This window comes from Sinocyclocheilus rhinocerous, unplaced genomic scaffold (assembly GCF_001515625.1).
Source record: "Sinocyclocheilus rhinocerous isolate Xijiao unplaced genomic scaffold, SAMN03320098_v1.1 scaffold232, whole genome shotgun sequence".
NCBI classification, from domain to species: domain Eukaryota; kingdom Metazoa; phylum Chordata; class Actinopteri; order Cypriniformes; family Cyprinidae; genus Sinocyclocheilus; species Sinocyclocheilus rhinocerous.
The window spans coordinates 570,816-586,380 of NW_015641295.1; the positions used below are offsets into that span (position 1 = coordinate 570,816).

At 42.3% G+C, this 15,565-nt stretch overlaps 1 pseudogene; it reads left to right on the forward strand.

Annotated features, from left to right (window-relative positions):
• The window catches only part of LOC107754743 (homeobox protein Meis1-like), a 60,008-nt pseudogene extending 47,105 nt beyond the window's left edge, over nt 1-12,903 (forward strand).
• Nucleotides 12,904-15,565: the final 2,662 nt, after the last annotated feature.

A 15,565-nucleotide genomic window follows, 5' to 3' on the forward strand; every position in this document is an offset into this window, starting at 1 on the left:
CATATCCTTGCTATGTACACCAGATGTTAGAAGAGTGAGAGAGATGGGAGATGTATTAAAACCCATTACACAAAATGTAATTTCTGACAACATAATCCTTACCATTGTTCGGTTCGGTACCTTCGAGACAACCGGTGACTAAGAATGAAGATTAATTTACAAAAGTGGCCTATCAGTGGGACGCAGGCTTACGGACACAAGGGAATCTTGTTGGGGTTATCAATTTCTGTGACCTCACAACAACCCATGGGAGATCAATTCTTTCAGCCATATTAGTTAGCAGAGAACACACAGGCAATTACTTCACACACTGTCCTGTCCTACCCCAGCATTCGGCTACTGGGCCGAATCATTGTGTAGCAGGGTTTGGTGTATGCTGGAAGAATTGTCATATTGCCTGTGTTTGTGTGGATGCGGGAGAAGGAGCACTTGTCTGAGCAAGTGTGTAAGCGATGAGCCAGAGGTGGCCAATTTAAGTGGCATTAGCTGTTAAACCCTGCATGCTGGGATCTTGCAGCCTTCTCTCAGATTGTGTGCATCAGTGTGGATGTGTTCGGATATGTGTGTAAGGGTGCAGATGACATGGAAAGTGTGTATGAAAACAGAGGGGGAGAGAGAGACGCTCAGCACATTAGGGGTTAGAGAGTAGGATCTGTCGTTTCATAGGCCCATGGTTGTGCTTAGTAGGAAGCTCACCATTGGGTGTCTCCATGGCAACCCCTGGTGATGTTACCTCCTGACCTGCTGATTTTTAGAGGCAATTTCCCAAGCTGTGATTCTATTTATCAGACTAGTCAAAGCACCGGGCCAATACAGCTTATTTCCAACATACAATACTCGTGCAAGATTTACAAGATAAATTCCAGCATTCCATTCTACCATGCAAGCATATAGATTTCATTTGCTTAGCATGCAAGTCCATATCATTTAGCCATATCTCTGAACAAAAATGTTGTTGATTATAGGACTTAAGGGTGAACATGTGGAAACCACAATGTGACATCAAACAAACAGCTAACAGATGGAGCTAAACAAGAGATCAACCGAAAATGATGGCTTCCTTAAGCCCTGCTCCCATAGACTTGTTAACACACATGTATGTGTCCATTATTGATGAGGACTCCGAGAATCTGCAAGCTGAAGATTAAATAAAAAATGCTAAAGGCCGCGTGGGGTGCGGATCACTCATGAATTATTGGCGCTAACATAACGTGAGGGACTGCTGCAAATCTGGGTCCACGTATTAACAATCGAATCAACCCACGTGGGTGAGTGCGTTGTTTAGTCAACATGCATTGAGAGTGTCTGAAAACTATTCTTCAAATCTGGATGATACGCAATAGACGTACACTTAGTCACACCCTTATGGTCACCCTTACGCACACATAAGCACAGACGCATACTCACCCCCGGACACGCATGAGCACACAGAGACAGCCTAAGACGCGGTGAGCGAACGTGGCATTGAGGAGGCATCGACTGTGGGATCTATTTTTGGAGGGAGATGTCAGAGCTTTGATAGGGATTATGTATAACTCCATAATGATGTAAAGGCACAGTCAGTTGTTCGACATACAAATGCAAAACTTTCATTGAAATGGTGGTAGAGTAAGAAAAAGGAAAGAGGCAGAGAGAAAGAAAAGTTTTAGCCTTTGACGATAAGAGAAAGCATTCTCAGAACACTCCATGAAGATCAGTGATGTAAAATCAATGGGCGGGTCATCGGGTTTCACGTGTTGCCCGTTCTTCCCTTCCTGACAGAATTTAATAATCCCTTTAAAGATGCTGTTTAAACCTTAGGGATGGATTGTTTTGTCAATAAGGCGGCTTTTATGAAAGTCTTAAAAGCATGGAGTGAAGTGTGGCGGGGCTACTTTAGAGAAACAGCGTCCACACACCCTGGATCAGGTTTCTGTGCCTGAGAGAAAAAAAAAAGGAGCGAGAGCAAAATAAAGAGAGAGAACTGGATGACTGGCATGCTTCACTTCTCTGACAGCCAAGCCCGCCCATGTCAAGAGAAGTTGAAACTTGTTCAAGAAAAGCTCTGGATGATTGCTCTATGTGCTCTTCGTGTGTAGTATCTGGCAACGTTCTTATAGCTTCGGGGGAAAATGTCACCCCTGACCCAGTAGGTATCTTAGATAGGCAGTTTTACCTATATGAAAGCAAAATCAGAAAGATCTGTGTGGTATATCAGTTGTTTCTCCTACACCACGATGAGATTTAAATGGAAAGCAAATGGATACTTGCTTGACAGCAAAGATTACAGTTTATTTTCAAGACAAATTTATACTTATATAAAACATAGCAAGGAACTCCATTAAGTCTATCACAGAGCAACGTCTGGGCAGTAAAATTTTCCTTTGGATTCTGTGTGTTTACTAAATCCATAATTCTAGATGTAGTGTACACTGACAACTTACTTGCTTAACCTGAGCATGCGTGCATATGCGTGAGTCTCACTGTTCATGCATGCATATGTGTATGTGTGTGTGTGTGTGTATACGCAACAGCGGCCCAAAGGATGCAAGCAGGTCTGGGTGAGATGAGCCATAGCTCATGTCCCGGAGCGGCCTTCACACAGCCTTCCTGTCAAGGTGCTTTAGCGTGAATATCCGTGGCCTTTCAACAAAATACCAACACACCCTGGGGTCAAACCGCCAAACAAAAGACATATTTACACCAGTGAGACACAGGCATGTGGCCCAACCTACACTCTCAAAATCCCCTGCTACATCAGGCGGAGATGGAGACATAGTGGAGAGCTCAGCTCCATGAAGCTGGATGGATATAGGGATTGTTTGCCTTTCTGCACAGTTGGGCTCAGTCTGTTCTCAAGTGTTTGCTAACTATTCTGCCATACTGGAATTTCAGCACTTGCTCAGACCTGAACTCTGTGTTGTGTCAACAGTAGACAAGTTGGAGTGGTTCTCTCTCGGTGTCTGTCTGTGTGTGTGTGTGTGTGTGTGCGTTTAGTCATGTGAAGTCGTTTGTAATGTGTGTTGGGGTGCATGTGCATGTATGTGCGCGAGTGTAAACGAGACCAGCGCAGTTGAAATAGTTTCTGTTTCGGAGAGAATGTGTCTCTATATGTGGAGATATATGTGCATGGATGGCTCTTTGGCAGTAAGTTGTCGTCGGATATGTGTGTGTGTGTGTGTATGCATGCATTCGTACAGAGTCTGTGAACCATACAAGGGTGCACCCCCCTCTTTCTCTCCCTCTGTCTTACAACACAACAGGCCCCAGGCACTGACAACATTTTTTCTTCTTTTCTATACTTTTTTATCCTCTCTTTTGTGGGGGAATGTGAACATGACAGACGGAGGGTGGATCGGCACTAGAGCATATTGGTTATGTTTATAAATCTAGGAACAGATTGGACTGCTGATTAGCGAGCCGACCACTGATTAGCTAGTGAGCTTTTAGCATTACAGTGATTGCAAGGTCACGTTGAATTTCACCCCTCCAACAACAACCACAAAAATATACACGCTAGAGCGAGTAACACTTCATATATGCATTCGCTACGTATAACGCAAGTATAAAGAATAAATATGAAAAATATTGCCCTAGCCATATTATCTGCACTGTTAATTTCACCAAATGAAATTTCACAAAATGAAAACTAAAATAATGAAAACTCCTATCTGTCACTGGTTGGACAAACAGATTTTTTTTAACATCATGGCAACACTTACCTATTACATATAATAGTGCATGAATCAAACAGTGCCATGGTACTGTATATAACAGAATACCCGATGTGATATCAGCATGGTGCCATCACAGTTTTTATAAGGGAAGCTGAAGCAGCAAAGTGACTAAACTTGTCAGACCACAAATCAAAGCTTTCATTTATGGTCTCTCTACTGGTTATTCAAATTACCATACCATCAGGTGTTAAAGTAAAAATATATATTTTTTTGCTCAGGTAAATTCCTGGTTCCTGGTGCGTGGTTAGTAATGCCAGTCAGAGCTTACGTGTAAGGTCTTGTATGTGTGTCAATAGAACTGGCGGTGCCAGCATTAGCTCTACAGCGCCCGGCAGAGACCACCACAGTGACAGCTAGGCGGAGGCTCCATTAAACCTGCCCCCGTGATGTCATTTCCTCTCTAATGTGCCATGTGCTGCCACACACACGGCTGCCAGTTGACATCCCAACACTGTGCGGTTGTTTGTTTGCATGTTTGCACAGAGAGGCAGTGCCCTCTGGCCCAAGCGTTTGCCTCTGGCATCAGGCTGCATGAAGAGCCCTCAGAGATAGATGACAGCATGGAATGGAGGGTTTTCCAATGTTGTGTTTGTAAAGTGGGCATATGATGGTGCCCTCCCTCTCTGATGTATTATTGCTCTATTTCTCTTGCTCTCTCTGGGCTGGGTGGGGAATCAGAGGAGAGCAGGCAGGCCATGTTCATGCCAAGAATGACCTCATAGTCCCCGGCTCCAGAGGAGTGGGGAACCGTCTCTGAAGCATGTCCAGCACCTCGCAGCAGTTGCACTCTGCTTTGTTTTTCGGTGGTCGTTTGAATGCCACAACAGAGGTTGATCACAGCAATGGTCTCCTCTCGCCTCAAGCTGGAGTTTTCTGGTCTGAAGTCTGCATATGTCTTCCTGGCTGCGTTGATCTTTTGAGCAGCTCGTAGCAATCTCTGCTGCACCCCTCTCTCCTTCTCACAGACCGGCTATGTGTTTATAAAGTGTGTTCCTTAGCCCCTAGGCGGCGGCCCCACTCTTTAATAGCGGCTTTAGAGGGGACTTCACAGCTCTGTTAATGGAAAGGTTTCGACTTTGTTTGGTGAGAGTAGCTTGTGGGGGTGCACCAGGGGTGAGTTTGCTGAAGTAATGATCAGCCTCTGTTGGAGGGGGGCTGATGCAGCAGGGATTAGACCAGCCCCTACTTGAGACTTCCCCAAAAGCCCCCTTTACATCTCCTCTGTTTTCTTTGGGCAAGCTGTTTTGCCTTGCTAGAGTGGACCAGGTAATCCCGGTAAAGTCTAGGAATCTCTGGCCACATACACACTGCAATGTTTTCGGGATGATTACTAGATTTAAATGTGAGATTGAATCCCCCAAATTAGTGTTTGACATGAAAATAGCTGTGCAGATCTCACAGTTGCATGCAAGAAACCTGGAAGCCACCAAGTTTGGGATTAGCTGGTGTAAGCAACTACAGCAAAATCTGCAAATATGTCAAGACACATGCCTATGTTTCTGTGATTTTCTAGCACCACACCTCAGATGAGCTGTAAGTGACTAAAGAAGAAGTACAGTTGTCACTGTACTAACAACTAGTTCACATTCATGGCTCCTGCTTCCCTAGACCCAGTAGAGTGGGTTCTTCTTATGGGATTCCACCAACGCAGGCCAGTCTAAGAAACAGCGGAGGGGCCGAGGGGGAGGCCGATGTTATTAAGAACGTGATGAGAGGTGAGAAATGCAGGAATATGCAGTGCGAGGGGAGGAAGAAGGGTGTGATGGGGTTGAATGGAATTGTCTGAGGTGAGAGATGCAAACGGGTGTTGGAAGTTGGCCCTTTATGTACGCCCCATTCCCCCTTGTCTGTCTCCAGCAATGGAACAGGTTAACGCCACTCCTACAGACCTGCGTTGCTGTGCTGATTTAAAAAAGTGTGTAAATGTATGTATAAGTGTGTGTGTGTGAGTGAGTAAGAGCGGGTGCATAGAGGGGAGGCAGGAGTGTAAATGGAATTTGTGCAGCAAACAGCTGGACTAGTTTATTTAAGCACAGGCAGGCCATAGCGACTGACCCCAGAATGACTTGGAGAGAGGAGGAGCCAGGCTGGACTTTTATGACTTTAGGTCGAGATGAGATGCTCGTATTTATGAAATTTGCCTTGAGGCATGCCAACATGTGAATTACTAATTACTTAAGTAAATGGATCTCCAGAGCAGATAATGATAATAAAGTTGGTTTCACCAGAGGGGTTTTATTGCATGATTAGCTAGTTGAATTATAGCAGTTAGCATGTTAACCGGTGTGGGGGAAGCTACTTCAAAAAATGTAGTGCCAAGCTACAAACTACACATTATTTTGAAATTGTTAAATTACAGTTGAGCTTTAATTTTGAAAAAGTAGTTATTTACATTACAAGCTAACAAAACAAACTACACTGTAGCTAATTAGGGAAGCAATCTAATTTAAAATGTATACCTATTTAATGATACAATTTAAAATTAAATTTTTAAGTGTAATTTAATTTATATAATTTAAAACTGGCACAAAACTGAATTAATCTGAATGAGTGTTTCTGAATGAATTAACATATCAATTAGGGTGACAGCATTAAATTGAACCTATAAATTCATAGCCAAAAACCAGAAAGCACACCAATTTAAACTGTGTTTCCATAGTAATGAACATAAGCTTTCATGAAATATTTTGCTTCATATTTAAATATTAAAGAATACCTAAAATGCCACACAGGGACTCAAATATTTATTTATTTATTTATTTATTTTAGATAGAACAAATCAATGAATATTACTTTATGCATGAATATTACTTAGTTTGATGTGTGTGCACAATACAGTGCAACATTGAAAATGGCAATGTAGCATTGTCACAAAGCAGCTTGTAACTGGAGAACTACAATATTTTTAAAACATTTGAGCTACTGTCACACTACTAAAATGTAGTATGTAGCTATTTTTAGCCAGTTACGTCCCAACACAGAGTTAGCACAATGACTAAATTGATCATTTTAACTGATAATTATCTTAAAACCATAACATCTTTTATATCTTTTCTTTTAATGCATATTTTTACTGAAGATTCCTGTAGAGCCACAGATGCAGATCCGAATCATCAGATCATTCTATTCCATCGGTATTACTGATATGCCTGTTTGTGGGTTTTTAATATACATGTAAATGTAGCTGAGTGTGTTGAAATGCGATTTCATGAGTGAATTTGGTCCTCCGTAGTCATGCATGCGCCCCCCTCACACAGTTTACATCTGAGAGAGAGGGAATGAGCGAACGAAGGGGGCATTTCTTAGAAAAATGACATACTTCATATGCATTTAGATAGACATACTGAAATATAACCTTTTGTATCTTCAATCTGGATCTTTCCAGCAACGCTTATTAAATTATTCCCTAATTGGTCACGCAACAAAGGCAGCTGATGAAAAAGACAATTTCTTGCTTTTAATTGGCCATTTCACGTGCCGTTCGTGCTACACCTGTGCGTTTGTAATGAGAGTGGGATATTAGCAGAGGACCTGGCAGACCCGACAGAGATCAGATCAACTGTCAGTAAAAGCGGGAATGAGCAATAGTGCTCCAACAGTTACGAAACACACATGCGCTAACAGAATGAGAAGAACCAAGCCTCCGTCCAGGTTCATTTGGCTCATAAACACTCTCATTTCAGTCTTTTTTCTCATCCTTTTAGTAAAGCTGTGTATATTTAACCCTCCTCTTTTTACCCTACTTTGGAGGTGCCACTAGTGACGTTTTGCTTTAAAATAGCCCCCCATTGTCCCAAGCTGGGCTGAATAGTTGGCTTCATTGTGTGCCTATGGGAAGTAGAAACTGAACAGGCCATAAACGCAGTCCTTTAGCGCGGAGAGGTCGCGTAAAGGTGAACTTTTACTCCTAATGGAGGCTCCAGCTTTAGCCTGGCCCGTATGGTTCTCTGCTCCTTTTGATTGCCTTCTTAACCGTCAGCGCCAGGGCGTCCGCCTGGCTCACAGAACAGAGCATGACCATTCTTTCTCTTTTTCCTCACACTCCTAAACCCCCTCCCTCACCCTCACCACCTCTCCATCCCCCTGCCTTGTATTGTGTAGCACTTGTCCTTTGTTCCAGCTTTTGGCGCATCTGGCCTTAGATATAAGAAGGAATGAGAGAGGAAGCTTAAGATACCTTTTTAAAAAAAAGAAAGAATGAACAGCCATTTCCACAATTTGAAAAAAAAAAGTGAGCGGAAAAAAGGCAGAGGGAGAGCGAGTGAGCGAGGGAGGAAAATCCAAACGGCAGAGGTCAGCAGATAGACAACAGTGCCCCCCCCTTTGACCCCAGCCTGAGATGAAGGCAGTAAAAGGAATGCCTAGTCTGAGACTCCCCCTGCTCTCCAGCCCGCTGCTGGTGATAAAACTCCAGACATTCTCTCATTTGATGGTGCACTGCCATGTCAGTACATTCCTCCCCTGATCTTTTTTTTAAGCTTTTAAGGTGATATCGTAGAGTGATATTGGTGATATGAGAAAGTTGTGATCTCTGGTCAAATAAATATAAAGAAAAAAAAAATTCAAGTTTTACACCATGAGAGACAATTTATTACAGTAATATTACCATGGGTACGCATGAAGAGTGCCTTAAAATCCCATTAATCATGGTATGGATGGATGGCTCACTTAAAAAAAAAAACGCTATTGTTCAATAGTTACATTTATTTAAAAAATAGTTCAATTTATATAATAATAATTATATTGTGAATATTAATTATATCTATAGTAATATAGTTAATTATACAAACTGCAAGTTGTTTACATTTGCATTTTCCAATGGCTTAAACAGTCAAAATTTAGAGTTGGAACGATCCGTTTTATAATTAATAAAGAAGAAGCTTAGCAGATGCCTATGTGAACATTTCTTTGTCTGTTAGTCCTGCTCTTTCTCTTTATCTCTCCCTTTCTCTCTTTCTCTCGCTCTCTCCCTACACCCCAAGGTCTCCTCCCTTGCTTTTCTCAGCCTGAAAAGAGTAGCGGGGCTATTGTTTCCTTAAAAGTCTACTAATTCCCCCCTCAAACGTTAAAATGGAAGTGTCCAACTGTGGTAACAGCAGGAGGACATAAATCAAGTTGGAACCCCTGAGCATGGTCTCCTGGAGGTGACCAGGGTCACAGGGTCACTAGAGGGGATTTAGGCACAACAAGGTCAGAGCACTCCGATGTATGGTGCAAAGAGGCTGGGGGTCAGAAGCTACAGGGACCAAATATGTTTTTGTCACAAATGTTATGCACAATACGCAGAATAGCAGAGCAGCCTGTTCTTTTTGGCGGGGGAAAAAAACTCCTCATTGAACCCACAGTTTCATTATTCTCCCTCTAGGGAGACAGAAGGAAAAAGAAAACATGGCTTGTACTTGTGTTCTTTGACAATGCAACACTTTACGTTAGCAAACATTTCCTAAACACATTAATTCCTGTGGTGCCTATCAACTGCGTTACATCTTGCATCAGGGTTTGAATGGTTCAGTGGTTTAAAATAAAGTTGTTAAAAAAGAACTGCATACATAGAGGAAAACACCACTTTCTTCAAAGTGCTATTGTGCACTTCACTTAGTAGGCAATATATATTAAGCTAGCACAAGTTTGTACAAGTCGTAAGCTTTGTGAACATTTCTGTGTTATGGGACAACTCTACAACACTCCCACTGGAGTACTAGAGGATTAGAGAAAAAAAATCCCTCAATTACCCCTCTGATTAGCTATCTGGGCTGATCTGGACAGCAGCAGGCTTGGACATGACTGTGTTTACAGAAAAAGATAACAAAAACTCCAGTATATTTTAAATTAATATATTGCATCTTGTTTTTTTACAGGTTCATTAACGCAAGAAGAAGAATAGTGCAGCCCATGATCGACCAGTCCAACCGAGCAGGCAAGTCCCCCATAGTTTCTGTATTCAAGTCCCACAGGCGAAAGCCCCCTGCAAGCCATGCACCCGGAGGCCCACCTGCCGGTAAATACTTAGCCCAGCCTGGATGTCAACAATGATTGACCACTAAAATCCATCCAATTAACCCAAAGCACTAATCATGCTGACTTGGGCACTATATAACCCAGTGACGAAGAGAAGCGAGCAAACACGTACGATGGATTAAAGTATTGAAACAATAACTACAACTGGATCTTCTCTATCCAACTTATTATACTAGAGAACAGTGGAGAGTTGTTCGGTCAAGTACAGAGGATATTAATCTTCTTTTTTTAACTTTATATTTTATTTTTGAATTGGCCATGTTTGCCTCCCAGCTAAGTTCTTCCTGTTAGTGAACAGTGCCCCTGGTGCATGGCTTGTTGTGGACTGCTGTAAATTTTATTACCTGTAATAGGGTTCAGGGGGCAGGGTAGCATTAGGGACTCAGAAAAGTTCAAAGGCATTCATTGGGGTTGAGTTGTTTTTCTTTGACCAAATAACCCCCCAACATACACACACACTTTGAAAAGCGTGAACTCTCGGTAAGTACATCTCAATTAGCTTGTGTGGGGGAAAAAAGATAACTTTGATTTCCCTTAATTTTTTTGGGTTGTCTAAAAATGTTTCCTGTATTACAGAATATAGGCTTAGCTCTTTGTTCCCAGTACTTAAGCTTCATTGGGCATGTTCTGTCAAGTGTTTTATCTCTCATGAAACCCAAAGAAACTGTGTGAAATGCCTAAGTCTGCATGTGTGTTAACAGATGATGTTTCCCCTGCTACTTAAACTTAATTAAAAGCACTAATTGACCACTGTTCGTTTCCCCCATATTCCCTCACCATGCCCTCCTGCAGTAAGTCAAGGAGCTCCCTACAACCCAGATGGTCAACCCATGGGAGGCTTCGTGATGGACGGCCAGCAGCACATGGGAATCAGACCACCTGGTAAGACCTTGGCGTGTCTTCTCCTCTGACATCTCCCACCTTCCCACAAGCCCCCTCCTTCTCTTCCGCACTACCTCCTTTCTCAGTCTGATTCTAAGACCCTTGGTTTGCACAGGTGTGGTCTAATGCATGACACCCCTTTGTCCTTTCATGTTTCCTTTCTGAGACCTTTTCTTTCTAATACCCATCTTCCCAGAATTTGCTCTTCTCTCTGAATCTAAGCCTCTTCCAACCTGTGTAACTGGTCACTGTTGCTAACCACTCATCCCCTCCCACCTCACCACTTAAGCTGCAGGATTTATCCAAAGCCAGGCTTCCTTCCAACCTTTAGCCTTTGAATGCATTATTTACTTGTTTGTTTACTTATATTGTCTTATTTGTACCATATGGTGTTCTTCTCTTTTCTTTTAATAAATGGGGAATTGTGCTTTTGTTTCTTGACCTCCTGTCTCTGAGCCGTGGTCTGTTTATTTTCTCATCTTTCGGCATCTTCTTCGATTGTTTTCTCTCCTTCTAGGGCCTATGAGTGGGATGGGCATGAATATGGGCATGGAGGGACAGTGGCACTACATGTAACCTTCTAGTTAACCAATCGCAAAGCAATGGGGGAAGTAAGTACAAAAGCAGGGTCATCAAGCATCTGTAATTTCTGACATGTTTTCAGCGATTAGTTTTGCTTTTATGAAATGGGAGAAACAAAAATGTCTCTTTTCCTCCAGACAACAAGCTGCTTTCTCCTGCTTACCAATACTAATATTTCCTGTACTTGTGGGTGACAAGCTCAGATCAAGAGTTTGTGTGCTTGTGTACGTGTGCGACCTGTGCTGCCCTTTCTTACTTCTGAACATTTTTGGCCATGTTACTAAACAGCGCATAGAGTCATATATAAAAAGGGGAAATGAGTGTGGGTGAAAGAGAAAGAGAGAGAGAGAGCAGGAGGAGGAGGAATAGCTGTGTGGGGAAAGAGGCAAATGGAGGGTGGGGGGATTGAGAGTTTTGGTCGGAGAAGGGGAGGGGTGTGTAACCATAGCAACAGACTGATTGGCAAAATGTAAGCAGTCTGGAGCAGTGCAAGGAGAGAAAAGTGCATGTCCCCAAAGTGTCATAAATCTGTCTCCCTACAGTTGATGCATGAGTTACATTTATACAGCAACCTGCGAGGCAACGCACAAAGAATCGCTCTCTCACCCTGCAGCCAAATACATAGCCACACATTTGGAAATTATGTCAGTCTTGCATGGAATGTTTTAGGTGGAGCTGCTTCTATCGACCCTGGCTTGGTCCACTATTTTCTTGTCTGTCTTTCCTAATAGGATTACTAATGGCAAAGGCAGGGGAGATGAAGGAGTGCAAAATGGAGGTGTGCACAGCAGGGTACACAGCTTAGTCCAGCCTAATTGACTATATCCAAATTAAATATGCCATCAAAAGCGGTGTGACAAATGGATTTGACTTATTCGGTATACAAACATAGCGATCATTAATGCAGCCAAGCACAGAATACCTCTGTTGTCAAAGAGACTCTCTACCTCACTGTCTTTAACCTGAGAGACATGGGCTGATAACACAACCTCTGTGCTTTAAAACGTCACGTCCCTGCTTTGTGTGCGTATCTAAACACTGAAAGTGTTTCCCGGTGTCCAAATGGCTGCTTACAGCAGCTGCCATAGTTCCCAGAAGAGACGAGAGAAACCTGCTTTAAACAGCCTCAATTTGCTTGCCGAATTCTGTAATTGGACCGCGTGTGGAATCTTAGATGAGATGGGTTGAGGGGAAAAAGAGAGCGAGCGAGAGGGGGAAATGAGGAAAGAAAAGGAGGCAGAGTGTGACAGAAATATGTCGCCATGGTGAAGAATGCCTGGTCTTTACGGCTTCATCGCTAACATTTCCTAGCTTGTCTAATTTAAATATTGTTACTATAGTTTCTAGGTCAATTAAATGTAAGTGATGTGTTTTATACTTCGCGACCAATTAAATGAATAGGTTATTACAAAAAACGTCATCTTATTTGATTAAGAGACCAAGGCTTCATTATATTTTATAAGCAATTTTCATTAGTTGAGGAATTCTCCTCAAGGCGAGATTAAGCAGATATTTGCTGGGAAGTCCCAAGACCTGAAATTAAGGTGTTCCAAGCAGTCACACTGCAACATTACTTAAAACCAAAGCCAATTAAACCTACTTAGCAAAGCGTTATGCTTTCTGCCCATGACGATTATAGAGCTTATAGCTCTCCGAAACAATACACCTGTCAGCGTTGATAAAGCCTAGCTACTCAAGCAGAAGAGGGCAAGCCTTTGAGTCAGCCTCTAACCCCCCTATGTTCAATCCAGGAGACCCTACCATGGGAGGACAATTCATGGACATCCATGCCCAGTAATTTACTAAAACGGATTCTGTAAATGACTGCAATGGATAGACGAGGAGCTGCGATTGGTTTTTCTGGGGCTTGCCAAGAACCGATTACATACCGACTTGTTACCGAGACTGAGGAGCTTGCATCTTGGCTATAGATTCGGACCAAGAAAAAAAAGCCCGATATCTGTATACTATGGGACACTTTAAAAGGAGGTGCCCTTTGCTTAGACACAAAAAGAGAGCGAGAGAGAAAGAAAGATTGAATTTATTACTATATCAGCCTCTAAAGGGGAGGGATGAGGACATACTGTATACTGTTGTAAAATTGCATTGGACTTTCATAAGAACTGGGAAAAAAGTATTGTAAATGCTATCGTATTGTTCTGCATATTATGTTGTCTCTAATAGATTTTTTTTAAAAAGGATGTGAACTTTTTTTTCTTTTCACACTATGTGTGTGCCATCTCCATAGACTTTTGGCCTCCTCCATAAATCACTTTGCGTTTAAACGAGAAAAAAATATATGTGAATAAATCAATAATTCATTGAATACTTGTTTGCCAGGCCATTTTTTGTTCTGCGGGAGGGCGGATTTCCCATGACCCATCATGGCCTTAGGAAGAAACTGAGTGCTATCCACCTGTCTGAGCCACATCCTCCTGCCTTTCAGGAGGCCTCCATTTTGCATTCCCAATTTGTACATCATAATGGAACTGCCCCCAAATCAAATTATTTTCACTTACCTTTACTGGACGTGTGAGAGGCTGAATGTGAAGAACAAGCATGTGTGAGTGTGAGTGTGAGTGTGTGTGTGTGTGTGTGTGTGTAAAGCCAACCCATCAAACTTTCAGCATGATAAAGCCTAGCTACTCAAGCAGAAGAGGGCAAGCCTTTGATTAGCGAGGGAACGACTGTTTTATGACCATTTCCCCCGTACCGTTTTTTGCGTTTCGTCAACAAAATTAGCCAAGGGTGGCCAAATTTTTTTCATTTTAATTTCAAGACAATAGTGAGAGCAGAGAGCATTAATTATGGGCATATGGACAAAAATGTCGCCCTCCCCGTCCATACTTGAACGCAGCTGGTATGCTTTGGTGAGCTGGAAGCTCTGCTGGAGACTCCTTTGTATGAAATTTCATTCCTCCCATTCATTAAGCAGAAGTTTGTTAACCTTTTGCAGGGTCAAGTTACCCATTTTTCCGCTCTGAACTTTTACTTTTAAGTGGGGAAAGGGTCTTCGGGGATTTGGCTCCTGTATTGTCCATGTCAAACATCCCCTGTCGATTCGGTCCCATGACACCTCTGAAAATAGACAGGCAAGGAACTCAATATATTGATTGACTTATTAAGTGAAAAACCACATTTGCAACGTCTGCCCTTTTCACATCCAAGCATTGCTTTTCTGATAGACTGGATGTTTTCCTTCCTCACCAAACAACGTGTTCAAGGATTGAAATCAAATACAGTTGATGACCCCTCAAAAGCTTGGGTCAGTCCTTTAGTGGTAAATAATTGCAGGGGCATACAGATTACCGCTTCAGTGCTAGTGCAAAACACCAACCATTATATATGCCATTCTGAAGCTGAAACCTAAAGACCTACAACCAGGGCAATAACAAAAGAGCTGTTTTGTTTTTGTTTTTAACTTGAGGTTGATTTGTTGCTTTGTATTGCCGCTGTCACAGGGTTAGTGGCCTTTCTGCTCGTGGCACGTGCACGCACCCAGGTGAGGCCTCTCAAGTGACAGCCTTTGTAAATTTTCACCTTTCGTCTTTAATTTAAGCACAATGGTGGCGTTTCTCTGAGGGGCTCTCGGAGTGAGCCACAGACCTTTGCTCATTGTGTTTAAAGTGAGATAAGTGAGGGGAGAACGTTGAATAAAGGCATGGCTTATTTTACCTCATTTGTCATTGTTGTGGCTTCCTCTGGCATAAGGACTTGACTCGTGGACACACAGCAGTTCATTTCCACCTATGTGCCATTTAGTGTTAGACTTTCATTTATATAATTTCGAAAGTACAACCTTTACTAGCATGTGATTAAAAAGCTAGAAGTTGATTTATGGATGAAAAGTTGTTGTAAAAATTATGTAAAAAAAAAAAATAATAAAGTCAATGCCTTTTAGAATATAAACACATTATAGTCACGGTTATCCAGTGGGGAGCCAATTATATAGATTTCATCTCAGCATTGTTCTCTGAGATGAATATAATATTAGCAAATTAAGCCTAATAACAGCTACATATCGACCTTCTGGTTGACCTTAGTGAAGGACAATCTTCCGGTTGACTAGTCGGGTATGAATGTGGCGGATTCCAGACCTGATGGATACGACACTGAGTACAGATCCCTGGTGCAAGCAGCAGTAAAGTGCTATGTTCAGGCCAGTAAGTTAGTCCCTAGAGAGCCTCCCTCTCCCACTACACGGATTCCTCTTCTAGTCTCTTCCCATTCATTACAGAGGAAAGTCCTCTCTCAAAGGCTTCTCTTACAACCACATGACTCATATGCTTTCTGGTGCTGTGATTGTAGTCACTTCCTTGTAAAGGAAACGATTGGTTTGATGACCTTCCAATATAATATATATATAT